The sequence below is a fragment of the Tachypleus tridentatus genome, chromosome 4 (genome assembly GCF_004210375.1).
Source record: "Tachypleus tridentatus isolate NWPU-2018 chromosome 4, ASM421037v1, whole genome shotgun sequence".
Classification (NCBI taxonomy): domain Eukaryota; kingdom Metazoa; phylum Arthropoda; class Merostomata; order Xiphosura; family Limulidae; genus Tachypleus; species Tachypleus tridentatus.
In genome coordinates this window covers 18,666,984-18,684,395 of record NC_134828.1, presented here as the reverse complement: position 1 = coordinate 18,684,395, position 17,412 = coordinate 18,666,984, and the positions used below count along the sequence as shown (strand labels likewise).

At 33.3% G+C, this 17,412-nt stretch overlaps 1 protein-coding gene and 1 long non-coding RNA gene across 4 annotated transcripts in view; both read left to right on the top strand.

Moving 5' to 3' along the window:
- LOC143248621 (uncharacterized) overlaps positions 1-17,412 on the top strand; it is a 598,442-nt gene that overhangs the window by 93,871 nt on the left and 487,159 nt on the right. The gene's annotated exons all lie outside the window — the stretch shown is intronic.
- Positions 14,980-17,412, top strand: part of LOC143248247 (uncharacterized) — a 78,878-nt gene continuing 76,445 nt past the window's right edge. For all 3 annotated transcript variants that reach the window (XR_013026839.1, XR_013026840.1, XR_013026841.1), the window contains exon 1: positions 14,980-15,150. This is a non-coding gene — a long non-coding RNA (uncharacterized LOC143248247). The remainder of the gene's footprint in view (positions 15,151-17,412) is intronic.

Below are 17,412 nucleotides of genomic sequence, written 5' to 3'. Positions count from 1 at the left end.
TTCAAACGGGAAATGTCTGAACAAATTATATTTACATATTTGAAATAAAACAAATAAGCCGAGCTTCAAAAGCTAAGAATGTTTGTCTGGTGAGAATCGACTAAAAGCACCACCTCTGAATGCGTATCTCCGTCGGTCGAAACGAAACACTAAATTACTCGCGCAAAATGTAATATACATATGAAACAAACAAACAAACGAAGGAAAAAGGTTCCCAAGAAAGACGAAGTGAAGCTCAACAAAGAGAAAAATAGAAACCTGCAATCTCTAACTATCCCACTTCAGTAAATTAGCTAATTTACTAAAGAACGTAGTTTCTACCAGTGACTGTCAGAACTAACGGGTCTTCGTTAAATTAAATTCAAATAAAAATATGTAAGAAGAATCAACATGATTAATGGTGTGGTTTCCACGGAATTTTATTTCGATTTTTTATCCTTACGCGAAACAATAAAAATAGTAGCTCTCGTGAGATTTAATTTGTGTATAGATACACACACATATATATATATGTATCCTTTAACATTAAAACATAGTTCCAATAGCTATTATATAGTCAAATTCATCATTAATGTTTCTTATTTGGTTTCTATTGTGCATGGAAGCTTAGAGGTAGTGTTTGTTTTTTGAATTTCGCGCAAAGCTACACGAGGACTATCTGCGATAACCGTCCCTAATTTAGCAGTGTAAGAATAGAGGGAAGGCAGCTAGTCAACACCACCCACCGCCAACTCTTGGGCTACTCTTTTACTAACGAATAGTGGAATTTACCGTCACATTATAACGCTCCCATAGCTGAAAGGGCGAGCACGTTTGGTGTGACAGAAATTTGAACCCGCGAATTACGAGACGAGCGCCTTAACCACCGGGCCATGCCGGAGACCTAAAGGAAGTGACTACAAAAATATGCTTTCTGTGTGTTTTGAAGCACTATTAATCTTACAGATATAAACACGTAGTGTATATTTATAGAAACGAAGAGAGAGAGACACGAACATGTATATCGATACTTCTTATTCAATCTGCAATTTCGCGCACGTTTTCTTTTTAAAAAAATTACTTTGTTTTTGCGCATTTGCTATATTATACGCTGCCTCTTTTACCCGAACGTGTTGCCGCACGCTTGTTGTCTGAAGTGAAACAACGCGCAACCTGATGTTGCTATGACAACACACGTGAGCTCTGGTTGTGCATTTGACGAAGGGGCCGTCTTTATTACGTATTTTAAACACATGTTTTTTACCTTAAACTTCCGAGAATAATATTATATAAAAATCAGTACCAAGAATTTACGACATTATTACAAAATAAATATAAATTCTAGGAACTCTTCGATCAAGGTAGATTTATACTTACATTCTGAATATCGCTTGAATTGTGGATAAAAACAAACAAAACCATACTGACATGTATGTTTATGTGTTTACACAGTGACGGTGTGATAACATGTAATAACAACACGTATTGTATCAAATTATCTCATCGTTTCTCTTCCGCTTGGAGATACACAAAGAATCCTTATCACTTTCATTTACTTTCGATTATCTGATTAAAGTTTTCCATTTTCGCCTAACCACCCTATGGCTAGGTGGTTACAGCACTCGACTCGTAATCGGCCACGGGTACGAATCCTCATAGCTCCAAACATGCTCACCCTTTCAGCTGTGGGGGTGTTATAAAGTGACGGTCAATCCCACTATTCGTTGGTAAAGAGTAGTCCAAGAGTTGGCGGTGGGTGGTGATGACTAGCTGCATTCCCTCTAGTCTTACGTTGCTAAATTAGGGACGGCTAGCACAGATAGCCTTCATGTTGCTTTGTGTGAAAAATTCTACATAAACAAACAAAGCTTAGAAGTCAAGATATCCGATTGTAATTTCCTTGGGCTTATTCAACTCTTACCAATATTTAAATATAATGCCCTTTAGCGACTATTTCTGAATCAAAGTGTCGTATCTAATATTTTTTAAAGCTACAACAGCAGTTACATATGAATGGCATGAATTATTAATAATTAATCATAAACTTTTATCTGTGTTGAATTAAATAATTTACAGCAAGAAGTACATCGTTCACATAAAGGTGTGATCTTTTATTAAGCCTCGTTCCAATGTACCTTTCACCATTAAGAAAGACAAGATTCTTTAAACACTTATCTTACAGACTTTATTCTTTATGAAGGCTTGATTGTTTTTGTTTTGAAATTCCTACAAAGCTACTCGAGGGCTATCTGCGCGAGCCGTCCCTAATTTAGCAGTGTAAGACAAGAGAGAAGGCAGCTAATTATCATCACCCACCGTTAACTCTTGGGCTACTTTTTTATCAACGAATAGAAGGATTGACCGTCACATTATAACGCCTCCACGGCTAAAATTGCGAGCATTTTTGGTGCGACTGAGATTCGAACCTGTAATAAAAAGATTCAATGTTTGAGCCCGCTAACTGCCGCCGAACGAACTCTACATTTTCAGTTTTTGGCGCATTATAAGAGTGACAGTCATACCTGCCATTCAGGTAAGAGTAACATGGTTGACCTCCCTTTAATCAGCAGTTTTAAGTTATTAATAGCTATACTTGAACAATGATACTTCTCACCTGGCTGTTTAGCACTTATGTCGGACAAGATGTCATTTACAATAGAAATGTGAAGTGACGCTAATAATACTAGGTTCAAAACTAGCTCTTTTGTTCTCTAGAAACTGTAAACATTTCTACCTGCAGAAATTGTTCAAATTTAACGGTTAATTTTGGTATGAATGTACTAATTATTTTCAGGATATATCCACGTTAAACATAAACAACAAAAACATTGAGTTACCTAGAGCACACAACCGTATTTTAATTATCAGTGTACTCTTAAAGGGAATCCAATGTATTACACTATGTAACATAAATTTTGTTTCTGGATAGTATGTGTTATTTCTTAATTGCTTATGTTGTAAAAGTACAGAAAATGGCCATTATTCCCTTCAAACTTTGCTTTTGTGACCTGGATAATGAAATTTAGAAATTAACCTATTTTCTATGTAAAAACGGGCAGGTTTGAACATTTTCATTTACATAAGGTCTGAATAAAACAACACATGAATCAAGATTTACATGTATTTATACTAAAGTTATATAACAATGTTTAGAAGTGAGTAGTTTTTCGAGATTTGCGACTGTAATGTAAATCACTTTCACGTATCAGCCCCCAAATATATTCTCCCATCATGTTTTCGTTATACGCTCCCAGGTCACAAAAGTAAAGTCTGAAGAGTGAAACAGGTCTTTTCCATTTACTTTAGGCATAAGCAATTGAGAAATAACACTTTTTGCCCAGGAACAAGAAAAAGTAAAAAATTTGTTACACTGTGTTATTTTTGAAAAAAAAACACATGATAATAGATTTAAATAACAGAACACTGAAATTTTTCAGGACGTATTTTAGCATTTTCCAAAACAGTATTCAATATATATATTTCAGTTTCTCATAAAACTTGCAAGAAAATACATTTTCATACAATAATAGGTGTATCTGTTGTTTTACATATATACATAGTAAATCTTTTATTATACGGTGTGATACTTCAAGAGAAATCTCCGGAATTTTTTCCTACCAAAGAGTATTATTTATATTAACAGGAAAAAGAGACACTGGCTTCACTAAAGGTTTCTGTAAAAACTGCTTAAGAAATGAAACAACTACTATTTATGGAAGTATTGTACTACGCTTTAATGTTACCAAAACGTATTACAAGGTTGTGTAAACTTATTCCGTCTAAGAGATAAGACACCTACACGTAATAAAACAATAACTACATACTACGTTTTATAATAAGAGAATAAAACAAAACTCTTTTGAAAACACGAAATCTAAATGTTACCCAAATATTTCATATTTACTGTAACATATTCATTTCAAGTTACACCTCTGAAACGAAAATTGAATATTGAATATAATATCTAGTGTAAACCTCTTACGTTTGGAAAGTCAACTTTTTACAACATTAATACGAAACTATAGCTGATGAATAAACGACATAATACATTTATTTACGAAGATAGAAGAACCAGTTTTCATCTATATAAGGTATACGTGTATATATATAAATGTAATCGACCACCAGAACTTAGCTAAACATGTGTAATGATTTCTTCCAGTTATTCATTTTCTCTAACTGATTTTGTTTCTTTGTTTGTTTTTAAAATTTCACGCAAAGATACACAAGTTGTCTCTAATTTAGCAGTGTAAAACTATAGGATATCAGCTTGTTATCACCACCCACCGCCAATTCTAGGGCTACTCTTTTACCAAAGGATAGTAGGATTGATCGTAGCATTATAACGCCCCCAATGGCTGAAAGAACGAGCATGTTTGGTGTGATGGGGAGTCGAACCTGCGACCTTCAGATTTCAAATTGATCAGTTCTTGTAGCTTTGCCAAAGCAGTCAATATAAACAATAAAACCAGCCTCAACACCAGAACTTCAAAGTAATATTTTGGCTACGTATTGATTAACTGTGTTTAATTTATTAAGTATCGAGGATGATTAGATGAACTTTGAAAAATTCAATATAAAGTAATTAGTTAATGGATTTCAAGCAACGAAAAAAAATTCATAGATTCACGCATATAATAATATTGTGTTTTATTTCTTTTACAACAATAACAACAAAAAAGAGTACAGAAGTGACCGATGAGAGGTCTGTTTCCTCACTTACTCAGATAGTTATAGGTTAACACATGTCTAATCGCCAGACACCTCACGCTGTAGAATTATTTACCGGAAGGTCTGGTTGATGTGTCGCGTAAGAGGAAATATATGTCTGGTTTGTCACTAGAGTCTCTGGTCGTCTGTGTGGTCCCTGAGAATACTGCAGTTTTGTATCATCGACCTGTTAGCTTTTTCAGCTCTTATACAAAACGGAGCCGATTGGTTTATCATTCATTGTTTAATACAGTGTTTCTGTTTAAATTTCGAGCAAGTTAAAAGGTTTGGTTTGTTTTGGTTTTCGCGCAAAGCTACACGAAGGCTATCTACGCTTCCAGTCCCTAATTTTGCGGTATAAGACTAGAGGGAAAGCAGCTGGTCATAATTATCCACCACCAATTCTTGGCCTACTCTTTTTACCAACGAATACTAGTATCGATCGTAACTTATAACGCCCCCACGACTAAAACAATAAGCATATATCGTGTGACGGGGATTCGAGCCCGCGACTCTCGGATTACCAGTTGAGTGCCCCAATCGCCTGGCCATGCCGGGCCGTTTTAACGACAGGCAAATGTTAGTGTTTTAAATATCTCGTTGTGAACGTTTATTTATCTATAATCTATGATCGATGACAACACGTATGGATGAATACAAATGTTACAAACATTCATAATTCTCTGCATACCAAAGTTCAGTTTTAAACATACATAGAGACCATACAAGTTTGAAAGGTAACATGAAATCTTGGTGATATATTGAATAGGGAAAATTGTGCAGCTAATAACTCAATTAAAGGGAAACCTTTGATAAATGCAGTATATATATTTATACCCGGTCATCATATAATGTTTTTTCATGAATATTTATAAATATAACGCAGAAAAACGACAACTTATAAGGTGATGTTTTGCAGATTAGTTATTCAAGGTTAAATTATTACAGAACAATTACAATATCTGTACAGTTACATAAAACTTTCATATTTATTTCATATAATTACTAATGATAATCTTTCGTATTGAACGTAGTAATAAACATAAAAACAAGTAGTAGATATCTCATTGTTCATGTATTGAATGTTGTAATAAACATAAAAACAAGTAGTGGATATCTCATTGTTCATGTATTGAATGTTGTAATAAACATAAAAACAAGTAGTGGATATCTCATTGTTCATGTATTGAACGTAGTAATAAACATAAAAACAAGTAGTCGATATCTCATTGTTCATGTATTGAATGTAGTAATAAATATAGAAACAAGTAGTGGATATCTCATTATTCAGGTATTGAGTTGTAATAAACATAGAAACAAGTAATGGATATCTCATTGTTCATGTATTGAGTGTAGTAATAAATATAGAAACAAGTAATGGATATCTCATTATTCATGTATTGAATGTTGTAATAAACATAGAAACAAGTAGTCGATAGCTCATTGTTCATGTATGTAACGTAGTAATAAACATAGAAACAAGTAGTGGATATCTCATTGTTCATGTATTGAACGTAGTAATAAACATAGAAACAAGTAATGGATATCTCATTGTTCATGTATTGAATGTAGTAATAAATATAGGAACAAGTAGTGGATATGTCATTGTTCATGTATTGAACGTAGTAATGAACATAGAAACAAGTAGTGGATATCTCATTGTTCATGTATTGAACGTAGTAATAAACATAGAAACAAGTAGTGGATATCTCATTGTTCATGTATTGAACGTAGTAATAAACATAGAAACAAGTAGTGGATATCTCATTGTTCATGTATTGAACGTAGTAATAAACAAAGAAACAAGTCATGGATATCTCATTGTTCATGTATTGAACGTAGTAATAAACAAAGAAACAAGTCATGGATATCTCATTATTCATGTATTGAATGTTGTAATAAACATAGAAACAAGTAGTGGATATCTCATTATTCATGTTTTGAATGTTGTAATAAAAATAGAAACAAGTAGTGGATATCTCATTGTTTATGTATTGAACGTAGTAATAAACGAAGAAACAAGTAATGGATATCTCATTGTTCATGTATTGAACGTAGTAATAAACATAGAAACAAGTAATGGATATCTCATTGTTTATGTATTGAATGTAGTAATAAACAAAGAAACAAGTAGTGGATATCTCATTGTTTATGTATTGAACGTAGTAATAAACGAAGAAACAAGTAATGGATATCTCATTGTTCATGTATTGAACGTAGTAATAAACATAGAAACAAGTAATGGATATCTCATTGTTTATGTATTGAATGTAGTAATAAACAAAGAAACAAGTCATGGATATCTCATTGTTCATGTATTGAATGTAGTAATAAACAAAGAAACAAGTCATGGATATCTCATTGTTCATGTATTGAATGTTGTAATAAACATAGAAACAAGTAGTGGATATCTCATTATTCATGTTTTGAATGTTGTAATAAACATAGAAACAAGTAGTGGATATCTCATTGTTTATGTATTGAACGTAGTAATAAACAAAGAAACAAGTCATGGATATCTCATTGTTCATGTATTGAACGTAGTAATAAACATAGAAACAAGTAGTGGATATCTCATTGTTCATGTATTGAACGTAGTAATAAACATAGAAACAAGTAGTGGATATCTCATTGTTCATGTATTGAACGTAGTAATAAACATAGAAACAAGTAGTGGATATCTCATTGTTCATGTATTGAACGTAGTAATAAACAAAGAAACAAGTCATGGATATCTCATTGTTCATGTATTGAACGTAGTAATAAACAAAGAAACAAGTCATGGATATCTCATTATTCATGTATTGAATGTAGTAATAAACATAGAAACAAGTACTGGATATCTCATTGTTCATGTATTGAGTGTAGTAATAAATATAGAAACAAGTAGCGGATATCTCATTGTTCATACTGCTGACGTTAAGAAAATCAGAATTTTAAATCTTAGTACAGAGTTTTGAAGTGACAGAAAGATGGAAGGTAAATAAGTGATATACCAATCACCGCCTACTTTGTATTTACTCTTATTTGATCTAATAGTGGAATTCGACTGTTGCCCTGATGTCATGCTTACGGTTTCTGACCAAGGAGTGTGTGTTTTCCTAATAATTACAAATTGTACTTCAGTGAATTAGAAGCTTCTAGAAAGATTTTTTGATAAGTTATTTTTCTCTATTTTGGTTCATAATTAAGCAAGACGTCTAAAGAGATAACGACACTTGAAGACGTTGAAAATATTAATTTGTCCTAATATATAACTACCCCAATCTTCACTTCTTAAAGTACCGAAAAAGAAAACACAAACTGCATGAACTTGTTTGTACGTTTCTTAACAAGGTTTCTATTTTCAGTGTGTTTGTGTTTGATTTCCTTTTTTAGCAGAAGAACCACATCGGGCTCTCTGCTGAGTCCAGCGAGGAGAGTCGAACCCTTGATTTTAGTGTTGTAAATCCGTAGATTTATTCCTATACCTGCGGGGAACTTTAATTACCAGCTTCAATAGGAATTGAAACCCGTCTCAACCGATTAGTGTACATTGATTAAGTGTAAACCACTTCCTAAAGGAACCACTTGAAATGCAATTGTAACCATCGCAGAGTGGATAAACCTGTACTTGAAATATACAATTTGAAGTTACCCAAGCATTGCTTACTGAAGGAATTTTTGTGTGTGTAAAATGTTTTATGACTGCATGAGTTTGGGCACGTGCTTTTTCTTAGCAAATAAGAATGGAGTTAAATCTGATGACAGTAATCTGGAGTTGAAAACTTACAGGAATGTCTTAGGGTAGAAAAATAATATATCCAGTTATATGTCAGCGAACTGTGTTACTGGCTATAAAACTATTTTATTGTTATCGTCGGCAATACAATACCGTCCATCAAACATTAAGACTGAACGTCTTATATAATCTTTTAAAATAGAAGACTTTTTTAATATCCTGTTTTTCGTGTTTGTTTGTTTTTTATGCAGAGGAATAATACAACTGTTGCACATACATTCCAAGCTGTTTATAGCAGAATCAATACCAATATACTATTATACAAGCTAGTGGGTAAACCATTCCAAAAGATGTCCATTATTTTGGCACTTTTAAAACGTAACTATCGAATATAACGTAGGCTTAGCTGTAATATTTCAGATTTATAACTAGATAATCCAAGGCTGCCGAAGCATTGTGCTTAAAAAATAAATGTATAATAAACGATTTAATTAACTATTACAAGGACTAAAATAGTCACAATTTCTATTTTATAAGACACTGAACCAATTGAAGCAAAGGTTATTTGATACGTTAAATAAAAAAGATTTTATATAGAAATAATAACATAAATTATTATTGAAACAGGTTGGAAATTTGATTTATTGTTTCCCATTAGGCGATAAGAGGGATTTGGTGAATAAGGGACCGTCGTTTTATTAAATTATTCTCAAATTTCATTCTCAGGCGTGTAGAGAATTTGAATACGTTTACGTAGGAGGTGTATAGCTAGCTTTTCAATATAGCCCGCTTCGGGATAGTCATTATTTTTACACGTAAAGTGATCACTTAAAGAGCTGGAGTTATATAACATTATCAAGGACATCCTTTCATTATAACCTAGATATATTGTGCTTGTCAAATCTGAAGGGCCGGATTTTTTGCATTATGTGTCTGTGACTTGCTGGTGATAAATTTCCACAATAAACGAACTGTACAAAACCAACTTGTTTTAAAATAATACATTCAAAACAAGTCAAACGTATATTCAAGTGTTAGTTATACAGTTAATTACGGCAGTTTTACCCAAAGCTTTATATAATTATCTTTCTTCGTTAAGAGTCTACACAGGCTGATTCATGGTTCAGTTACTTTAGAGCCCAAGTGAGAGAACAAATTATTTCATCTCTCCCCTGTCATCACAAAACAGTTAGTAATAAATTCACTTGTGTGTCCCGTGGGTTACCACAGTTGTATCCAGAGGTTTAAATAATTCTCTTTTGCGTCAAAAGGCCATACAGGCTGATTCAGTAATGTTAAAACGACAATGACAAAGCAAATTATCCTTTGTCTCTGTTATTACAATACAAGCTGTGAAACACACTTTAGAAATCGCCCGTTATGGCTAAAATCAAAGGCAGTCTAACTTTATCGTCTATGTATATACACACACACAGACATAAATATACATATTGTCTGACTGAGCATTAGAACATTCTAAAAGCTACAGATGGTATGTTGTAACAATATTCACCTAAGGCAACGAGAAGACTGGCATGGCCAGGTGGTTAAGACACTCGACCCGTAATCCGAAGATCGCAGGTTCGAACTTGCATCACATTAAACATGTTCGCCCTTTCAGCTTTGGGGGCATTATAATTTAACGGTCAATCACACCATTCGTTAGTAAAAGAATAGCCCAAGAGTTGGCGGTGGGTGGTGATGATTATCTGCCTTCTCTCTAGTCTTACTTTGCTAAATTAGGGACGGCTAGCGCAGATAGCCCTCATGCAGTTTTGGGCGAAATTCAAAAACAAACAAACAAACAAGCAAGGAGAAAAATATAGAAGATTTTAGTAACGTGACATTAATTCACAACAACTGAATTGCCCAACACATGATTCGTAAAGAGTTACGTAAGAAAACTCGCAATGAATTAAAACACTAAACACAACACTCGATCTTTGTAACTACATAACACACTGGTATTAAACAAACTTAATAGTCTTGTAAGTCTAACATCAAACCTGTCTTCAAGAAATATATTTATTTCTTTATACTATAAACAAAGAGTGTTTTTCAGTTCATACAGTTTGAACTAATATTTACAGTTTTCTTGTTGGTTTCTCTTTGCTTAGAACATCTGGTAAGGTTTCATCTTGACAAAATCTATGGTCATAGTATTGGTCTTTCTTCTACTAGTCAGTCAGTTCTGTATTTATGTTGATGTCCTTGTACATCTCATCTCCATCTGGTGGTCATATGTCTAATAGGTCTTTATTTTCTATGACAGTGTCATTGTCTTCTGGTTTACATCTATATCATTTTTAATTCTAGTCTTTAATAGATTGGTATATCTTGGTCATTCCATCCAATTTTACCTTGTAGTCATTCTGTTGACCACTTCCTGTACCTCAAAAGGCTTTTTCCACTATAAGATGAGTTGGTTATTGTCTGGATATCAGAACCAAGACCTTTTGTTCGACGTTCCAAGGTCTACCCGTGGCCTTCTTGTCATAAAAGTACCTTTAATGTATTTAGCTTACCCAGTAGAACTCTTTTGATAGGTTCGGTACAGAAATTCTTTCTGGTTTTCCATTTTGTGGGTCCTTTTTCTTATGGTTTAGTGTTTCACTTTCTCCCAGGGACTGCTCCAGAGTTTCTACAATAAAGAGTCCTTTTGTGCCTCCTTCAGTTCTCATAAACCTACATTTGGAATGTCACTCCTGGAGTCCTCAAGAGGCATGAAAGTGTCTTGTTTGTTTTTTCCTTGATCCCTTGTGGTCACTGCAAACGCTTCATCAGGTATCTCAAGAGGACTGTTACAGGTATTAAAACTTTCATTAAATTTAAATAGAGAACAACGTTTCGCAACTGAAGACGATCTAAGAAGGACCAAACATCGTCCTCTACTTTATTTTAATAAAAGTGTTAATACCCGTACCAGCCGTCTACGGGATACATTTTTTACTACAAGTAGATTTCTCGCCGTCACGAAAGATGTCTCACCAATTTTATTTCTCTCAGATTCTTCTAAACTTCTACACCCAAGCGAGGCTTATGGCAAGAAATGTAGCAATGTCTGTTATGGTGATCTCAGAGAAGCCATCCAACAGAAGCGTTTAAATATTAGTTCAAAACACACTGCATTAAAAATCCTCAGCAAAAAAAACAAAGACTGTGAAAATATATACAGCTTAAAAACATCCTTACGAATAATACAAAAGCATGAAAAACGTAATATGTTAGAGGCAAATTTATTTTGTGTAGTAATATATTTATATGAGTGTGTCTGTGAGTAAGATGTGAAAGACACAAATTTTTAAATAGGCTTCTTCCAGTAGGAGACATGTTATTCAGAACTACTACTTTACTAAAGTGTGTTTTTTATCTCTCACACAACATTTAGTGTTTATTTCAGTATTTAAAAAATAAGTGGTACAATCCATGATTAATTTTATTGAGGTGAATATAGGGATGTCGGTAATATAAACAAGGCCTGATGAATTCGTACAACACGTCAGTAATATAAACAAGGCTTGAAGAACATGTAGAACACGTCAATAATATAAACAAGGCTTGATGAATAGGTAGAACACGTCAGTAATATAAATAAGGCTTGATGAATAGGTAGAACACGTCAGTAATATAAGCAAGGCTTGATGAATATGTAGAACACGTCAGTAATATAAACAAGGCTTGAAGAACATGTAGAACACGTCAATAATATAAACAAGGCTTGATGAATAGGTAGAACACGTCAGTAATATAAACAAGGCTTGAAGAATAGGTAGAACACGTCAGTAATATAAACAAAGCTTGATGAATAGGTAGAACACGTCAGTAATATAAACAACGCTTGATGAATATGTAGAACACGTCAGTAATATAAACAAGGCCTGATGAATATGTAGAACACGTCAGTAATATAAACAAGGCTTGATGAATATGTAGAATACGTCAGTAATATAAACAAGGCTTGATGAATAGTTAGAACATGTCAGTAATATAAACAAGGCTTGATGAATAGTTAGAACACGTCAGTAATATAAACAAGGCTTGATGAATATGTAGAACACGTCAGTAATATAAACAAGACTTGATGAATAGGTAGAACACGTTAGTAATATAAACAAAGCTTGATTAATATGTAGAAAACGTCAGTAATATAAACAAGGCTTGATGAATATGTAGAATACCTCAGTAATATAAACAAGGCTTGATGAATAGGTAGAACACGTCAGTAATATAAACAAGGCTTGATGAATAGTTAGAACACGTCAGTAATATAAACAAGGCTTGATGAAAATGTAGAACACGTCAGTAATATAAACAAGGCTTGATGAACATGTAGAATACATCAGTAAAATAAACAAGGCTTGATGAACATGTAGAACACGTCAGTAATATAAACAAGGCTTGATGAATAGGTAGAACACGTCAGTAATATAAACAAGACCTGATGAATAGGTACAACACGTCAGTAATATAAACAAGGCTTGATGAACATGTAGAATACATCAGTAAAATAAACAAGGCTTGATGAATATGTAGAACACGTCAGTAATATAAACAAGGCTTGATGAATAGGTAGAACACGTCAGTAATATAAACAAGACCTGATGAATAGGTACAACACGTCAGTAATATAAACAAGGCTTGATGAATAGGTAGAACACGTCAGTAATATAAACAAGGCTTGATGAATAGTTAGAACACGTCAGTAATATAAACAAGGCTTTATGAATATGTAGAACACGTCAGTAATATAAACAAGGCTTGATGAACATGTAGAATATATCAGTAAAATATACAAGGCTTGATGAACATGTAGAACACGTCAGTAATAAAAACAAGGCTTGATGAATATGTAGAACACGTCAGTAATATAAACAAGGCTTGATGAATATGTGGAACACGTCAGTAATATAAACAAGGCTTCATGAATAGATAGAACACGTCAGTAATATAAACAAGGTTTGATGAATAGTTAGAACACGTCAGTAATATAAACAAGGCTTGTTGAATATGTAGAACACGTCAGTAATATAAATAAGGCTTGATGAATAGTTAGAACACGTCTGTAATATAAACAAGGCTTGATGATTAGGTAGAACACATCAGTAATATAAACACGGCTTGATGCACATGTAGAATACCTCAGTAATATAAACAAGGCTTGATGAATATGTAGAACACGTCAGTATTATAAACAAAGCTTGATTAATATGCAGAAAACGTCAGTAATATAAACAAGGCTTGGTGAATATGTAGAATACCTCAGTAATATAAACAAGGCTTGATGAATAGTTAGAACACGTCAGTAATATAAACAAGCCTTGATGAACATGTAGAATACATCAGTAAAATAAACAAGGCTTGATGAACATGTAGAACACGTCAGTAATAAAAACAAGGCTTGATGAATATGTAGAACACGTCAGTAATATAAACAAGGCCTGATGAATATGTAGAATACCTCAGTAATATAAACAAGGCTTGATGAATAGTTAGAACACGTCAGTAATATAAACAAGGCTTGATGTATAGGTAGAACACGTCAGTAATATAAACAAGACCTGATGAATAGTTAGAACACGTCAGTAATATAAACAACGCTTGATGAATATGTAGAACACGTTAGTAATATAAACAAGGCCTGATGAATATTTTGAACACGTCAGTAATATAAACAAGGCTTGATGAATAGTTAGAACACGTCAGTAATATAAACAAGCCTTGATGAACATGTAGAATACATCAGTAAAATAAACAAGGCTTGATGAATATGTTGAATACGTCAGTAATATAAACAAGGTTTGATGAATAGGTAGAACACGTCAGTAATATAAACAAGGCTTGATGAATAGGTAGAACACGTCAGTAATATAAACAAAGCTTGATTAATATGTAGAAAACGTCAGTAATATAAACAAGGCTTGATGAATATGTAGAATACCTCAGTAATATAAACAAGGCTTGATGAATAGTTAGAACACGTCAGTAATATAAACAAGCCTTGATGAACATGTAGAATACATCAGTAAAATAAACAAGGCTTGATGAACATGTAGAACACGTCAGTAATAAAAACAAGGCTTGATGAATATGTAGAACACGTCAGTAATATAAACAACGCTTGATGAATATGTAGAACACGTCAGTAATATAAACAAGGCTTGATGAATAGTTAGAACACGTCAGTAATATAAACAAGCCTTGATGAACATGTAGAATACATCAGTAAAATAAACAAGGCTTGATGAATATGTAGAATACGTCAGTAATATAAACAAGGTTTGATGAATAGGTAGAACACATCAGTAATATAAACACGGCTTGATGAATATGTAGAATACCTCAGTAATATAAACAAGGTTTGATTAATAGATAGAACACGTCAGTAATATAAACAAGGCTTGATGAATATGAACACAACTTTTACACAAAACTATTCACATGCGTAATTTACACACGTACAGTCATATTTATTCCCAAAAAAAACACGTTGACAGACAAGGAGATGAATGCAGCAATGCAACAGAAAACGAGTGTGAGTTAACCCTTCAGTTCAGACAGTAGGTTACTTGCTGAGCGTGCGAAAGGTCTCTTGTTCGATCGTGGGAGTTGCAAAAAGTTTTCTTACCAACTCTTGAAGTGTTTAGTTAGCTAATGAAGTTGAACAGATAAATGACGCTAACGACAATTGTCAGAAGGAAAGATGTTTGAAACAGAAGAATGACTGCATGGATCATTCTGAGGTATTGTGTTTTCCATGACTCACTATATTTATTATTGTTAATCAATGGAATATTTTGTTAAAACACTGTATAACTTAAAGATATTCGCACTTATTTCTTGGAGATATTTATTATAAACTAATTGGAGTTCCCATCTCCTGAACGGAAGTATATAATTTCGTGATTAATGAAAGGTTATCTTAAGACATGAAATGTTGCTTTTCTTATAAGAAATTTTAAACAAAAAACAAAATTCAAAAACGCTTAAACGCCCTTACAAACTGATTGAAGTCAAATATAAAAACACAAATTTGTATGTGTCTCCCCATGGATCCATTGATCTTTCAAACCAATTTTAGCAAAGAACCATCTGCGCCCTGCGAAGAAGTTACTTTGAATATATAACAAACAATACTATTGTGTTTCAAATGGATTTACCAGAATTACGAAATTGCGTCTTTAATAAAAACATGAAATGAAAATGTGTTGCGCATTTTGTGCAAAAAAAACACCAACTTACTCTATTCTACCAAACTTTGTTTTGCTGGTAATAAATGTAAACCTACAAAACTACCTACCTGCGTCTGTCTACTGTAGAGAATCGAACCCTAGATTTTAGTGTTGTGAAGCCAATAAAATTTCAGCTGACGCGCACCGGAGGTCTATTATACGTGATAAAAATTCGTTTGTGTCAAAATAATGTATTAATTTTTATAAGAGGGTTTTTCTCAATTATTCCAAATGTCCGATTCAGTGTCCTAATATTTCAGTGGTAATTTGATAGTTTATAACGCTAAATTTGGCGTTCAATCCCCCACTAGCTCACAGCACTAGTAGCCTATTGAACAGATTAACACCAGAGCAAATAAATAAGTTTTGCTTAATGGAATATTCATGTCTAGGCCTTTTAGAGTCAAACGTGCACACCTTACACAATCTGATTTCGTTATTGTTGAATTTTGTGTAAAATTACTCAGTAGGGTTCGATTTTCGTCGCATTGGACAAAACAGATAGCCTAGTGTGCCTTTGCTCTAACACAGCTTTGTTGCTTTGTGTTTAACTACGAACAAACACAACGACCCTGTGGTGGTCAATAAATGTTATGTGCAACTGGTAGCTTAAAGTATTAATTCACGTTTCGTATCGAGCCTTCGTTATTGCTTGTGGCGACATCTCTCGCAATATTATTACTTCGCTGATAATCTCAGGGATAATATATATTTATCTAGGACTATTTATAAACAGGTTACAATTATCAGCTGCAGAGCTACATGACAGTTAATTAACTTTAGAGCTGATATGTTGAAACACAAATATATTTTACTAAATCATCAGAGCTAGCGACATCTTTTCACACATTTACTAAATCATCAGAGCTAGCGACATCTTTTCACACATTTACTAAATCATCAGAGCTAGCGACATCTTTTCACATTTTCTTTAGAAAATCATTAGAACCAGCAGCAATTTTTCACACTATCACAGTGAAAATAAAAATGGCAAAAGTTTTTAATACGTGTTTTATATTTTTCTGTAGAATACATTTCTTTATTAGATTCTTTCTTCTACAGTTCAAGAATAAGGCCTCAATTGTTTTACATAATTTTCGACAGTGACTACAGCCTTAGTAACTAGTTGGCACATTCATTACACATAAAAGATTAGTTTCCAATGTTCACTCATTTTGATTGTCTCGTGAGCACCTTTTAAAAGTCTTCTACGTTTCATTATCCGCTATATCAAGACTCTCTACGTTGAAAATAAACTTTCACTGGACATCTTTGTTTAATAGTTATAGGTGTTAAATATATATAAATCTCTGAATATTAACAATAGAGTAGTTTATTCCTCATTGGAAATATATACAGACGTAATAAAGTTCTTGTTTTTTTTCTTATTCTGAGAACTCAAGATCCAAGATGACGAACGAAACGTTTCCGAAATGACTAATTATATTCGAGGTTTATATAAAGTTACCTTAAAATAACGTAACGACGCACGTGTTTTTCTTCTTTCCTATCTGTTTTCTAAGACATTTTTTAGTGTTTCGTCTGTGGTGGGCAATTTTCTCACTACTCTGCCATTAGAGGGACCCCACCCGTTTCACCACACGCAAACTGTCCATACATCTTACAGGGAGCAGACACACAGTTCGTCAGAATGCTTTGATAACAAACATGTAATGAAGGAAGCACACGAGTAGATGTGACAAGTGTGTGCGAAGGCAACAGTTATCGGGCACATGTAAAGACGACACTTACATCAGGTTTACCGAGAGGTGC